At 40.9% G+C, this 14,540-nt stretch overlaps 1 protein-coding gene across 4 annotated transcripts in view; it reads right to left on the bottom strand.

Moving 5' to 3' along the window:
* The window catches only part of sema6a (sema domain, transmembrane domain (TM), and cytoplasmic domain, (semaphorin) 6A), a 330,131-nt gene extending 318,973 nt beyond the window's left edge, over window positions 1-11,158 (bottom strand). For 2 of the 4 annotated variants that reach the window (XM_034170629.1, XM_034170631.1), the window contains exon 1: window positions 10,726-11,158. The gene's annotated coding sequence lies outside the window, so the exon portion shown is untranslated. The remainder of the gene's footprint in view (window positions 1-10,725) is intronic. The other 2 variants (XM_034170632.1, XM_034170633.1) reach the window with 1 other exon arrangement.
* Between the last annotated feature and the right edge of the window lie 3,382 nt (window positions 11,159-14,540).

Here is a 14,540-nt window from a genome sequence, read left to right as displayed (position 1 = left end):
TGTTTTGACACTTTATAAAGGTAATTTGAGTTATTTGTGTGAAAGTCTGTACAACAGAAAGGTTCAAACAAGAAACACAAATGCACATTTTGAACAACATATACAAAATGGTCTATGCGTTTTGTTGTCCATTGATATGGTAAACAGTGCTTTACACAGAGAAAGCAACAGAGTTATCCAGTAACATTCACATGCAAACTAGTGGAGCAATCCTGATAGTTACACACTCTTTGTTTGAGCATGTGAGATTGTCATCAACACCTCTCCGTGTGCTCCTGCTTTCACTGATCGCTGTGCGTAATGGCGCAGGGCACAGTGAGTATGTACTAATAGTATGTACTCATTGGAGCACCCAGGGGGCTATTCAAACGGGCCAACTAGTAACACATCACTCCTGAAAACGATCTTTGGCTTTTCACGTGAGGTAAATCTGCCCTATGACTGGATTTTGGAAAACCATGTGATGGTGAACCAATTCCGATTTGACCCTCACATTGTGCACGTCATCACACAGCTTCTATGAGGAGTACAAAGATGGCCGATGGCTGGCTCGAAAGTCCGCGGAGTTATCTATCTTCTATCTCATATCATTCAAAAGTTATTTATAATTTAGTAAAGCTTGGTCTTAGCTGTCATATACGATGGTGTCGGCCCCAGAGGGTTAAGCTCTTATGGTGTGTTTTTCTGGATTTTACAAACAGAAAAACCAAGCCAAATCTAAAATTATAGATTAAAACTTTGCGGTTTTCAGTAGCGTCAGCTAAATGTTTTAGCATTTTATGGGTTTTGCGTTATCACAGTTAACTTTTCAATTAGGACAGAAAGCAATTTAGCTTGAGTGAAGCTGCAGCGCCACCAACACTTTATTTGAACTGACATATTGTGGAGAAAATCCAGAAACATGGATAAGAAACAAAATGTGTCCAGCCTCATTTTGGTTCGCTCGCAAAAAAAAAAAAAACAGCAACCAGTTTTCTGCTTGTTTCAACATTCAGAAAGACTTACAGCCTCTGGGAGAGTATGACGGCTGCTCTGCCATGAGCATACAGATCACCTTACACACTGGCTTTCTTCCGCTTTGATGACTGATACACACACAGAAGCACCAAAAAGGTGCACACTCACATGCACGCCAAGAATCATCCTCTTTCCCTAGTTTGATTAATTCACCTGCTGCACCTGAGAATGCAACCTCTATGATGTCACTCGCAATTTCAACACTTCAAAGGCACAGCGGTGCCACTGGCACAAAAAGCAAATGTCTCACATCTTCTTTTGTCCTCCTCGCTATGCTCTGTTTAATGGTAATTCCCCTCGAGAAGGTCCTTACATGACAAAGAAAGAATTACATGTTGTAGTCTTGGGTTTCTGCCCACTGGCACCGACTGTGCACTGCTGTAACAACTCCTGTTTCCTCTCTAAGACATGAAAGAAAGTGTGCATATTCAACCATGGATGTTTGTGTGTAAATGCACACATTCATTTGTGTGATAAGTGGATGTGCATGCAGAGAATCCCATGATTACGGCACCGCCGGTTGCCTGCTCTCTCTCCATCCTACAGCTCCCTTTGGAAATACTCACAAGCAAGCTATGATGTGATGAGGCTAGGCGATAATAAAACTACCACATTAGTGCATGGCTAGCCATTAAAAGAGCCAAATGAAATTATGACCATCATATGGGAGGTACAAGCCTACAGCCAAAACAAGAACAGCTTGTTACAGAAAGTAAGTGCATGTACCATTTTCTACAATTCATCCAATCCATTTCTTCATAATCTCAAATACAACCCACACAAGTAGCTTCTAAACTCACGCCTCCTAGTGCTGACAGGAGAAATGTAACATACTTTTTGCTTCTATGCATTGTGGAATTTATCAACTTGACATTGTTTTTACAGAGCAAGGTAAGGGCTCATTAAACTCCGATATAAACGGGGTGACAGCAATGTTGTCGGTGCATTTTTATGTAGTTTGCTGTTTACCACAATCACTAAGAGCAATCACTATTAGAAATACGTTTACCTCGGAATAAAGTTCTAAAAGTTATAAACAGTGTTATCATTTAGCCAACATGGGCATTATAAACACTCACTCACATTCAATTTTGCTTTCATTAATTTTGATTTATTGACAATAGCCCATAGAAGACTGCTTAATATTACATGGAAAGTATTAAAATTAATAAAGGCCCAAGGACCATAACATAGATAACAATGTTTCATGTTATGTGCATTTAAATTGTCCCACCTACCATTAAACCTACCATCCCTGATTCTCAAGACCAGGCACCTATGTGGCTCCACTCTATTCTACTCTTCTTTGTTTTTTAGATATACCTTAATATACGCTAGTGTAGTTCTACCTTAGATTTGGAATGTATTATAGAAGACATACCTTACTGAATTTTCATAGATGTGAAGAGCAACCTCTCCATTTCCTCTCAGCAAAATGAAAGAAAATTTTGAGAAAAATACTGAGACACACAAAGACACAAACAGCGAGATGACCCAAGAGCTTTCACTCTTTGAAATTTCATTGATGGTTCATACTTGTAATGCATCATTGAATTCGGCATGATTTAACATCAAAACCTCCAACTGAGCATGAAACAGGAGGCCAGCGCTCATTTTCCACCTCAGCTCTGTGGAAGGTGAAATAACATCCATTCCATGTACTGTAACACTGAAAATACATGCACCCCGTGAGCATACTATTCACACGATGATGCCTACTGTGAAAACATTCTTCTGGTCTCTCTCTTAGGAAAAGAGTGCGTGGAGTCAGGGGGAGCATGTATGTCAGGAAGAGACTGAAAAGATGTGCACAAAAAAGAGATAGAGGCTTCACTGCTGAGATAAAAATGGAATCCGTTTTGATTCTTGAAGCACACTCGTGCACAGGATGAGCACCTGCGCCGTGCATTACAGCTTGCTGTCCCTCTTTCAATCACTTCCCTTCGTCCTGCTCTCTTCTCTTTCAATTGTTCCGTCTTCCTCTCATAATATTTCCTTCTTTCATCCATAATCACACCTTCTCTCTTTTCTCTCTCTCATCCTCCTCTTCTTCCTCTGTTACTTCTCTCTCCGTGCAGCCAGGCCCCCCAACACTGTCTCAGGTCCTGAAACTATGGCAACGGAATGAGAGAGCAAGCGCTCTCTATGATTAATAGATGAGAGATGCAGTGCCAATCGTTGGGGCCCGAGGAGGAGGGACAGATGCACTCCGACAATGACACACAAACCTGTGCACACAATCATGTCAGAGTACACACTACGCACACCAACCCCCCAACCAGTATTATCCGCCTTCAGTGCTTTGTGATACTCTGTCAAAAAAAAGAAAACAGAAATGTGACTGACGTACGACAAGGAGAAAACACACACACACACAGTGTGTTACTGCGCGTGTGTCTATAAGGGTCATATTGTGCAAAATCACTTTTAATCTGTCTTTTAGAGGAAAACTAGATTTTCATGAAAACATCCTCCGTGTCCCAGAATTTTACAAATGTCAAATGTTTATGTAGAAACTCTCCAGTGATATGCAAGATCTGGGCCTGAAATGGCTCATTTTACACTTCTGTGACATATGTCACAGAAGGCCATATCTGTACAAAACCCATTACAGCCAGTCTGTGCACTGTTCAACACACCCACACAGTCTGTGAGGTAGAGACAGATGAAGGCGGGCGTTCAGAATAGGGTAGGGCCGTAGCTGTTCATTTCCATTTAAAGTGACCGGCACTGAAACACACTGATTCAAAAGCTTTGTTCATATTATTGCAACAAAGTATACTTTGTGCATGTCTCTTCTATTTGTAGCCTGTAATGGTCATGTTTGTGTGTCAATAAAAAGTCAGTGGAATATCCTCTCGTATCACAGGTCATGCTAAGGTCAAATTCAAATCAGGAGTCATCATGGCAATATCTTCAAAACACAAAGGACAATTTCAATCAAACTCGATGGATGACCTTAGTGGACTGTGTTCTCGCAATACAGGTCATGGGAAGGTCATAGGATTTGGGTCAAACACTCCATCTGATGATACTGAAGAAGAAACCTCAAGCAATTCCAAAGTAAAAGCAGCTAATACAGTTGCCATGATAACCTGGCTAGTGCTAGCAATGCGTGCCAGGCAGAAGAAGGTATCACACCACTGACAGTTCTGGGGTGGTACAGATCTGCACAGACCAATGCAAGGCTGCAATAATGTGAACATACCTTCAGGTGCCTGAAAATGCTTTTATGAGAATTCCTTATGGGAGTTAGAGGGGTGGTGGCCAAGTGGTTAGTGTACTTGGTTTTGGTGCGGAAGGTTCCTGGTTCAAATCCCACCCCTGCCACATTTCTCTATGTAATGTGGAGTTGCATCAGGAAGGGTATCCGGTGTAAAACCTGTGCCAGTTCAACATGCGGGTCCACCTCGGACCTGTGGCGACCCCGAGTGCAAACAAAGGAGCAGCCGAAGGGTCTTACTAATGTCTATGGGGTATGTTCAGCTACTGCATAAATTCTAATCTCAAACACACATGAGGTCTGCAGAGTTGTCATGCTTACTGCACACCTCCTTTTTGGCACCCAACAACAAAAACTAACCACAAAAAATTCATACACATATAGTGTGAAAGACATCATCCACAGCAGCTGTAATGAGTCATAAAGGAGTGTGACTGTGGACATGACTCACAGCTGTCCACTATCACCTGTAAAAGCAGAGCAGCGGGAAGTGAACTTGGACATTATAGTTTTATGTGGCGTACTATGATTTACCTCATCTCATCTAGAGTAAAAGACTCGGCTCATTTCAAGGCCAGTCATTTATCCGTCTTTTGGGCAATTGCACAAAGCCTTGCTGCTTTCACTTCATCCCTGCAAACGCTCTGCCTTTCCATTCCATTTGCGTAATGACGGGGGGAGCAAACACATCTGTGACAAAAGGTATTACAGAGTGTTGATGTAGTGTGTGCATTTAAAATGCTAAGTCGAAGAAAAATCTGATGTTATGAACTGATGTTAAACACTTGATTGCATGTTTGGCGACTGAAAATTGTCCTCCTAGAGGAGCTGGCTGACACTTACTAATTCACTTAATTTCCAACAACAAAGCCTTGCCAAGGACCAACAGCCAATACAGCAACAGACACCCAGCCAGTTCTACCACTGACTTTACGATGCCTGGGCCAAAATAAGCTTTGTCTGGTCCTTCACGCCTCTGGACTTCTTGGCACCAACAGTACATTTAGTCAGATATGCTAATGTACCCATTACAACACACAGACGTTTAATATACTGTTTTTAACAGGGAGCCTGAAGGGTGACAGCTAAAGACGAGAAAGCATCCAGTTAGAACACCACGGTGAAACTCGGAAAACGGAACGTGTGCATGTAAGAGAGAGAGAGAGAGAGAGAGAAAGTGAGCCAGAACAAGTGATTAGTAAGTGATTACATTTTCAATGAGGCGTGCTATATGAGTGGAGCACAGATATATTAGATCCCAACAGCACACAAGATTTAATTTATCATCTCCGATAAACAGCAGGCGACATCTTCAAATGTAGCTGGGAAATTTAAACACAGCTCTGACACACACACACACACACACACACATACATTCCTGCCCCAACCTGTGTAATATCACTCTGTTTTCTGGAATTAAAAGAGAGGCTGTTCTAAAATAATGGCTTTGACATCTGAGGGTCGGAGACACCATCTAAAAGTAAGAGGGGGCAGCAGCAGGCTAAGTAGAAAATGGAGCTTTGCAATTTGCTAAAACAAGATAGAAATGGATTGTTCTTCACAGCAGACAACCTCTCTCATAGGACTGCAACTAACGTTTAATTTGCTCGATTAACTGTAAAGTTGTTAGGTCCTTAAACATGTCAGAAAACAGTGAAAAATGTTGATCAATGCTGTTTGAAAACCAAGGACAATGCCTTCAAATGTCTAGATTTGTCCACAACCACAAGATATTCAGTTTACTGCCTGACAGAAGTAAAGAAACTAGTAAAATAAACCAGAAAGTATTCACATTTAAGAAGTTGAGCATTCTGATTTATTTTAAATGACTCAAACAATCAATTAAGTATCAAAATAATTTTGATTCATTTAATAGTTGATTAATAGTTGATTAATCCAGTGGTTCCTAAACTTTTCTCCTTAGTTACCCCTCGTGGCGGCTGGAGATATTCATTTTTAAGAAGGTACAGCTTCACCTCTTCGTGAAGGGGTATTTGCTTCAGGGCTACATTACACTTCACAAGGTGTACCTAATAAACTGGCAACTGAGTGTATATTTGTAGTCACACACACACACACACACACACACACACACACACACACACAGTATAACATGTCACTGGGTGACAGCTGATACTTAACCATACTTATACTTAATATTTAGCAACTGCGGCATGGAACCACTATAAAATGTTCAGGCAGCCTTTCAGAGTGTGTTGTTATTATGCTGTTAGATTATATAAGAGCATTTATAATGTAACTGAACCACTGAAATGCTATAAATTACACTGTTTGATGAAGCTGTTGAAGCTTGATGAGGTTGATGCATGGTGCTTAACCGCCGGCTTCTTGTTTTGAATTTAGCCTGTAAGACAAGCTTCAATTCAAAGCTTTAAGTTAAAGCTTCAAGCACTCCAGAGTGCTTTGACTGCATCCTCTGCTTTAAATTATGTGATATCCCACTTTGATAACTAATGTTATCAATCGATAACTAGGTAGCGTAGCTTAGTTAGTCCACAGTTAACTTGGTATTTTGAATTCAGCCAGCCAAACATTTTGAGTCAAAGCTTCAAAGTTTGCTTAAAGAATCCGGAGCGACGGCAAGTGAGAGAAATGCCTGCTCTGCGTGTGAGTGATTTGTCCAGTGTGCAATAAAATTAGATCAAAAACATGAAAAATACTGGCAATTGGTCTGGGACACATTCAGCTGCATACCTGAGGGAAAATTTGATGCTCACATTAAAATTCCACCTCAGGTCACATGATTGTGAAACGTTCCTTCCATAGACTTTCATATGACCGGCGACCCAACCAGGAAGTAGACTTTACACTAACTGAAATGAAATGAAAACACTGAAATGACATTTTGGAACACATTTAAATGCTGACCGTGTCAGGCACTTGAATACTCTGACTCTAAGCAAACCATACTTACTTCTTATTTATTAATATGTTGTAGTATATTTTCCTTTTTCAGTATTTTGAGGGGGAGGTGCCCTAGCGCCCTCTAGTGACCATCCACCACTGGTTACCTCCCTATTTGTTTCTAAGGAAAGCTGAGAACCCCCTCCCCTCCAGTATACATACACACAGACAGACAGACAGACAGACAGACAGACAGACAGACAGACACACACACACACACACACACACACACACACCGCAGCAGAATAAAGTGATTCATTCCAATTTTTGCTTATTCATTTTTGGCAAATAACTATAACATACATAACTATTTTTCCCTTTCCTATTTGGTTCATCCAAACAAAAACAATTGCCTTTTAGATATGCACTTTTAATTTTGACAATCGACAAGAATACAAAACCTCACCACCCCCCTGTGACCTCTGTCGATGCACTAGGGGATCTTGGACCCCAGGTTGGGAACCAGGAGATTAATCAATTACTGAATTAATCGCTGCAGCTCCACTGCCCAGCACGCTAAAAAGAAATGCCAAGCAGGAAAACCTGCTGATATGTCACATAACATCTGCGAACAACAATTTCAGTGTCTTTGGTTGTGCAAGCCTGTAGTTCAAAACCAAGATGTGCTTAAACTTGTGCATGTAACCCCAGTGGACCGCTATTACAATACATTTGTCATTCAGTATCACGTCCTCTCACTGAAGCAGCAGCAGTTTGCAGGGATGTGGAACCCTGAAAGTGGGTTAAGCATCAATAAATCACATCCAGAGATGAGTGAGAAGGATTTGATACATTCTTACACTCTAATTGTCTCCAAAAACATCAGCCCACTCACCAAGGACAAACATCAATAAAACATGGCTTTTATAAAATATGCATAAATACACATACTCTTGAATGCTGGCTGTTGACACCGGCTGAATGATGAGCGATAGTTAACAGCGGCTGGCCAGCCTTGTTGTTATTTATAATGGACGGCCAATTTATTTGAAAATGGAGCCATTTATCAATTATTCAGACTCACTGTATTCTGCATCTGTCCATGGCAAATGTAAATAGCAGCTCTCACACACACACACACACACACACACACACACACACACACACACACACACACACACACACACACACACACACACACACACACACACCTCTGTGTGACAAATTCACATCAGTCACACACAATGCCATTCCCATTCCTATTGTTAGTGGATCGGCAGTTCAAACGCTCCGCGGAGCATTGCTCCAAATACAAATGACAACTCCGGTGGCCCTGCTCTGTTCTGTCGCTGCAGGGAGAGAACAGACAGGTTGCTGTCACGAAGGTAATCACGCTGTAATTCAGGTATCGGCACATCCACAGTCCACGTGTTAATGATGTGGATTAATATTCTTATTTGTGGTGGTGTCGCCTTTATGCAAGATTGCCGTGGGATTTACAGCCCGGGCCGCATCTTCAAATAAATAAATAAAATAATGCCTCCAGGATGGTTGAGCACCTTGAAGCTCATGTTGTAGGGGGAGAGGAGACACTAAGTCCCTTCAGTTGCTCCCTTGTTTGCACTCGGGGTCGCCACAGCAAATCCAAGGTGGATCTGCATGTTGAATTGGCACCTGTTTTACGCCGGATGCCCTTCCTGACACAACTCCACATTACATGGAGAAATGTAGCAAGGGTGGGATTTGAACCCAGAACCTTCTGCACTGAAACCAAGCGCATTAACCACTTATCCACCACCCCTGCAGAGGTGAGACACCAAAAAACAACAACAACAACAAAAAAAAAAAAACGTGGCTCTTGAGTATTCCCTGACAGAGTGGCAGTTGTAAAAGTGAAAACCCGTGACAGATAGGAAGCAAATCAATTTCAGGAAAACTGCATGGAAAAGCTGAATGATGGTCCAGCTGACAGGAGTCACAGTGGCTTTCTTTTGCCTTCTCCCGATTTTTTTACTTGGGGTCACTGCAGCAGATATGCATGTTAATTTGACACAATGCCCTTCTTGATGCATCTCCAGATTTGGACTGCAACTAGTGATTATTATATTCCATTAATCTGTTGATTATTTTCTTGATTAATCAATAAGTTGTTGGATGGGCACATCTACTGTAACAGAATTACAATCAGAGCATTTTTTTTTTAAATGGTAAACTAAAATGTGGACAGATTTCGCTGTCACTGTCATCCTGTTACCATAGAATTGGTGCATAAAATGTAATGTCAAAAAATGGTGAAAAGCATTGATCAATGTTTCCCAAAGTCCAAAATGACATCCTCAAATGCCTTGTTTTCTCTGCAATGCAAAGAGATTTAGGTTATTGTTGAAGAGGAAGAAAGAAGCTTAGAATGAAACCAAAAAAAAAAAAAAAACCCACATTTAAGATGAAATCAAAGAATATATTTGTCATTTAATTTGGTCCATTATTTGTTGCAACACTACTCCCGATGTACAAGGACAATAGCCAAAGTTGACCTTGAATCGCACACCTTTTCATTTTAAAATAAGCATACTGTCACTTGTGCTGTCGATCAGGAGTCACTTTTCTTAAATTCACCCACTGGTATCATCTCTCCGGTACACGCCGTATTCTATAACCTACATTTAGAGTTTCAGAATCTGTTTTCTAGCTTCTCCCAGAGTCTCTGAGGGAACATTCGCATGGGAGAGAGAAACCATTGGAAGTGAGTGGCTGTTGTTGGGGCTGCTGGGTGTGCTTTGTGAGGCCTCTAGCTCCTCTCCTGGCTTGTTAGAAGAAATAATGTGCAGCCAGCACTTCATTTAACAGCAAATCCACTTCTGAGACAGGTGCAATGTTGTCTTGGAGTCACAATAACAAGCATTTCATTGATGTTTAAGGCCAGGGCAATAGTGTCAGTGGCCATTCTGGGACAATAAACCCTTGAACACACCCTTAGCAAGCAGGAGAGAGAAAATTACAGCATTGGAACAAATCTGTAGGTAATAACTGAACGAGTGTGCGCTGTTGACTGTGAATTGCTACAAAGCATGAATATCCCATCGTGCACTGCATTAGAACAAGCACTTTTCACAACAAATCAGGCTTGAATAAATGATTAAGTTAATTTAAATGCCGATTTTTATTACCGATGTATGAGTGGGTGCTTAAAAATCTCAGCTTTTAACAATATTGAGACTGAAAATTCCTCGTTAGATGGAGAGCCGCGAAGTTCCCACACGCACATTTCCTCACAGATGTACCTGCTGCCGATGTGCGCGTCTGTTTTGGTGCCGATGTGATCCGTGATCCGTTTTAGACAATGTCGACTGACATTTCTTTATTGTGCAGGATTACGCGTAAAATGCGCGGCTCGTTTATGCGCGCAGAATGAAATTCATTAAATTATTTTCTGGAAATTCATATAATAACTCCTTGGAGAATTTTTTTTATGTGTTTTAAAGTGTTTTGACGCGCGGCCAGCCATTAAAGTTAAAGTAAAACGCGTGGAGCGCGCGCACTTGCCAGAAAACAAACCTCCGGGCTGGAGGAAGAGGCGAGAAAAGCGCACATAAAGTTTGGAATAAACAAAGAAATCTCACCTTCAGCTCATAAATGGATGTCCTCGCTCGGAGTGGGAACGTCGCTCTTTTATTAATCCATGAAGGCGCTCTGAAGGCAGTCAGTCGGTGTTCGCTGGAGAATTACAATAGGAGCGCTACTTTTCTCTTGCGCTTCTTTTTTATGAATATTACATGCCGCGCTTAAATCATACCTTTTCAAAGCGGAATATCCATCGGAAATCCACGCGGAGGAGGAGAGAGGGACAAAAAGCCGACGTTTGGCCTCTGAAACTCCTTCAGGCAGATTGAACGAACCGGGTGTCCCGAAACTACGCGTGGAGCTGAACGCAGCCAAAGCCGACGCTCATCCTATTTGGAGATGAAGCCTCTTAGCAGACTGGAGCGCGGCGCGCAGCGATCCCAGCTGTCACCCACCAGCTTCACACGCGCACGCGCTCCCCCTCTCTCTCTCGTTCATACACACACACGCGCGCGCGCAGGGAGGAGCCAAGACTGGAGAGCAGCAGCTATTGTGTCAATGGGTGCCAGTTATGGACAACTGGATTTCTATTTTTACGCAGCGGCATTTCAAGAGAAGGCGAGCTGGGCGAGCAGAAAGCTTGACAACTATTAATAGTTACGACTTAAAAATGTGTGTGTGTGTGTGTGTGTGTGTGTGTGTGTGTGTGTGTGTGTGTGTGTGTGTGTGTGTGTGTGTGTGTGTGTGTGTGTGTGTGTGTGTGTGTGTGTGTGTGTGTGTGTGTGTGTTAGAGGTTGGTTTTATTCAAATGAGATTTTATATATATATATAGAGAGAGAGAGAGAGAGAGACTAATTTTCTGTCGGCTTTGTGTCGTACAACCTGTCACTGTGCTGGCTGCGCTTTCAGTGCTGCGCTTTTGTTGGCTTTTGCGCGCAGTCGGTGTGATCAGGTTCAAAAAGCGTACTTGTCAGGTTCAGGCCCGCCCCTCCTCCCACGGTGATCCCAGACCGACAGGCATGCGCACACGCACGTCCAAACACGTTCAGATTGTAAATGACCCTCATTTGGCCCTGAGGCATCATCAGGTGAGGTCTAAAATCAACAGCATTGTTTTATGAAAACGCATTATCGGCTTATTATTACAATCTATTTAAATAATAATTAATTTATTCATTTTCTCGTCCCACTTATTCCAATTAAGGGACATGGGAGAACTGGAGCCTCTCCTAGCGGTCATTGGGCAAGAAGCAAGGTAGTTTATGGACAGGCCAAATATCTGTCACAGGTAGGGATGGGTATTGATAACATTTTATCAATATCGATGCCATTATCGATTCCGCTTATCGATCCAATTCCTTATCGATATCGATATCGAATTTTCTGTGTACTAAAGATAGGCTTTACAGGTTTTCTATGTCAACAGCATTTTAAATTGGTCACTGGATCCTTGATCTGCAGACATAAATAAAAATAAATAAAATCTGTAGTTTTTGTCAAAAGCATTTCCTTTCAGACATTTTGGCATCAATGTCTCTCCTTATCTCTGAGCTGAGCTCAGCCAGCTGCTGCACATCAGTGCAGGCCATGTCATTTTAGGAGGAACAAAACATTCTGATCGATTGCAGTTTGTATTACAACATTTGGAAAAAGGTGTCATTTGATTTAAACGGTGTTTCGCTTTGAATCTATTAATTCCGACTGGACACTATCGTTCTAACTTGACTGGGCAGAAAGCCGCACAGCATTTGGAGCTGTGTGAACAGAACAGTGGATGATTCTCGTTTGTTTCTCGCAGCAAGACAGACAGTTAGCAACTTTAATCCGCACAAAAGTGACTCATGATTGACATATTCAGGGATGAAAGTGGTGAAAAATAAAAAATCTGAAACTCAAAATTACCCCCAACACCAACCGCACGAAAATGTTTGAATTCTAGAAGCTCTGAAATGCAATCTGAGACTATTCCAGACAATAAACTCCAGTGAGTGCAGCATCCATTTCGGTGAGAAAAAAAAAAACAACTTTCCTTATTCAAAGTCATTCCAATAATATTCTGCTCTTATCCAACAGTTTTCTAGCTTGCCAGATAGCTCTGGAGGAAATCACTGAAGAAATTAACAAATTGAAAATATGGTTTGATCAAAACAAATTGTCATTAAACTTAAATAAAACAGGGATGAAGTGGAGGTGTAAGAGTCACTAGGTGTTCACAGGAAACATTTATTTCTATATTTATTTATTTATGTTCATTGTTAGTTGGTTTTATCTTTTCTGTTGTGTTTTGTTTTATCAGGTTCTTTTTGTCTCTTTCTATAAAATTGTATTGTAGCATTATTAGTTATTATTACTATACTGCTGTTGTTGTTGCTATTATTAATATATAAATAAAAATAAATTTTAAAAATTACAGTTTTTAATACATTTGACTCTTATGCATAGAAGCGTGCTGAGATGCGAACACCTTAATTGTAACATTAACATTAAAAAAATTTGAGATAAAGCGAAATAAAAAAGAACCAACGAAGTAGCAAATTGAAGTATTGCTTCATTTTGTCAAGGTTCAAAGCAAAGCCGCACTGCAGAAACGGTTGATTACAGACCCGCTGCAGGGCCTGTAATCAATGTAGAGAAATGTTCATTTTCCCAACAAACAACCCCAAAAACTGCCACTCCAAAGGACCGATAAATGAATCGTTTAGCAAAAAGGCTATTGATGTCGGTGGATCAAATCATTTCTTAACGATACCTGAAAAGAACCGGTTCTTGATACCTATCCCTAGTCACAGGGCCACAAGCCAGACAAGCACATTCACAAGTACAGTCAATTTAAAGTTTCACCAATTTACCTGCTTGCTTTGGAAGTGGGAGAAAACCAGAGGATCCAGAAGGGGCCCATGCAAACTCCACAAAGAAAGGTGGTGGGAAGAGATCTCAGGACCTTCTCACCATGAGGCAACAGTGCTAACCATTCAGCAACTTCTTTATATTATTATGTTGTTTGATTTTCTATTTTCTGTTTCTTCAGCTTTTTAAAACTTTGCAAAACCTTGTAATAGTTAGTAGAGAAGCTTGAATCTTTGACTGGACTGGGTTGCTGAGAGCCTTCACAGAAACTTCACAGTCTAAGCAGTGGGTCACCCCTTTGGGTCTGGTCTGCTTGAGGTTTCTTCCTCAATATCATCAAAGGGAGCTTTTCCTTACCACTTTCGTCTGTGTGCTTGTTCTTGTCATGTATTGGTCCTGTTTGGGTTCCAGTTTTATTTGTCTCCTTTTGTTTTCCTTCCATTTACCCCTGGTCTTGACTTTATACAGTAGTTGTTTTAATTTTTGTCACTTGATTATTCTCATGCTAGTTTGGTTTTGATTACTCTCATTTATGCATTATGTTTTGGTTCACTATTGTATTCTTGGTTCACTCATGTATTGCATTTTCGGTTATTCAGTATCTCTTGTCTCTGGATTTATTTTCTGTATTTTCAGTTCAGTCATTTACTGCATTTCTTTCTGTATGCTCGAGCCACGAGTTTCGTTATTAGTCATTCATGTATTTGTTATCTTCGGTAGTATTATGTATTCTCTGGTTTTGGTTCTTATTTATCTTCAGTGTCTTATGGTCTGGTTGTGTTCTGTTTATCTTAGGGTTTCGCTTCAATTATCATTCATGACATGTTTAGTTATTCATTGCATTAATCTATAGTCTCCGGTTTCATTTCTGTTCGTCATTTATCCTCTGTTCAACTAATAGTTTGTTTGCCATGTTTATTGTATTCATGTTATGTATCACTTAATATCTATTCTGTTCTAGTTTGGTTATGATCAGTAGTTTTCTTGTTTTCCACTTTTTAGTCAACTCACATTATTTCTTAGTTTG

Source organism: Thalassophryne amazonica, chromosome 5, assembly GCF_902500255.1.
Source record: "Thalassophryne amazonica chromosome 5, fThaAma1.1, whole genome shotgun sequence".
Lineage (NCBI taxonomy): Eukaryota > Metazoa > Chordata > Actinopteri > Batrachoidiformes > Batrachoididae > Thalassophryne > Thalassophryne amazonica.
This window is presented reverse-complemented; position numbering and strand designations above follow the sequence as displayed.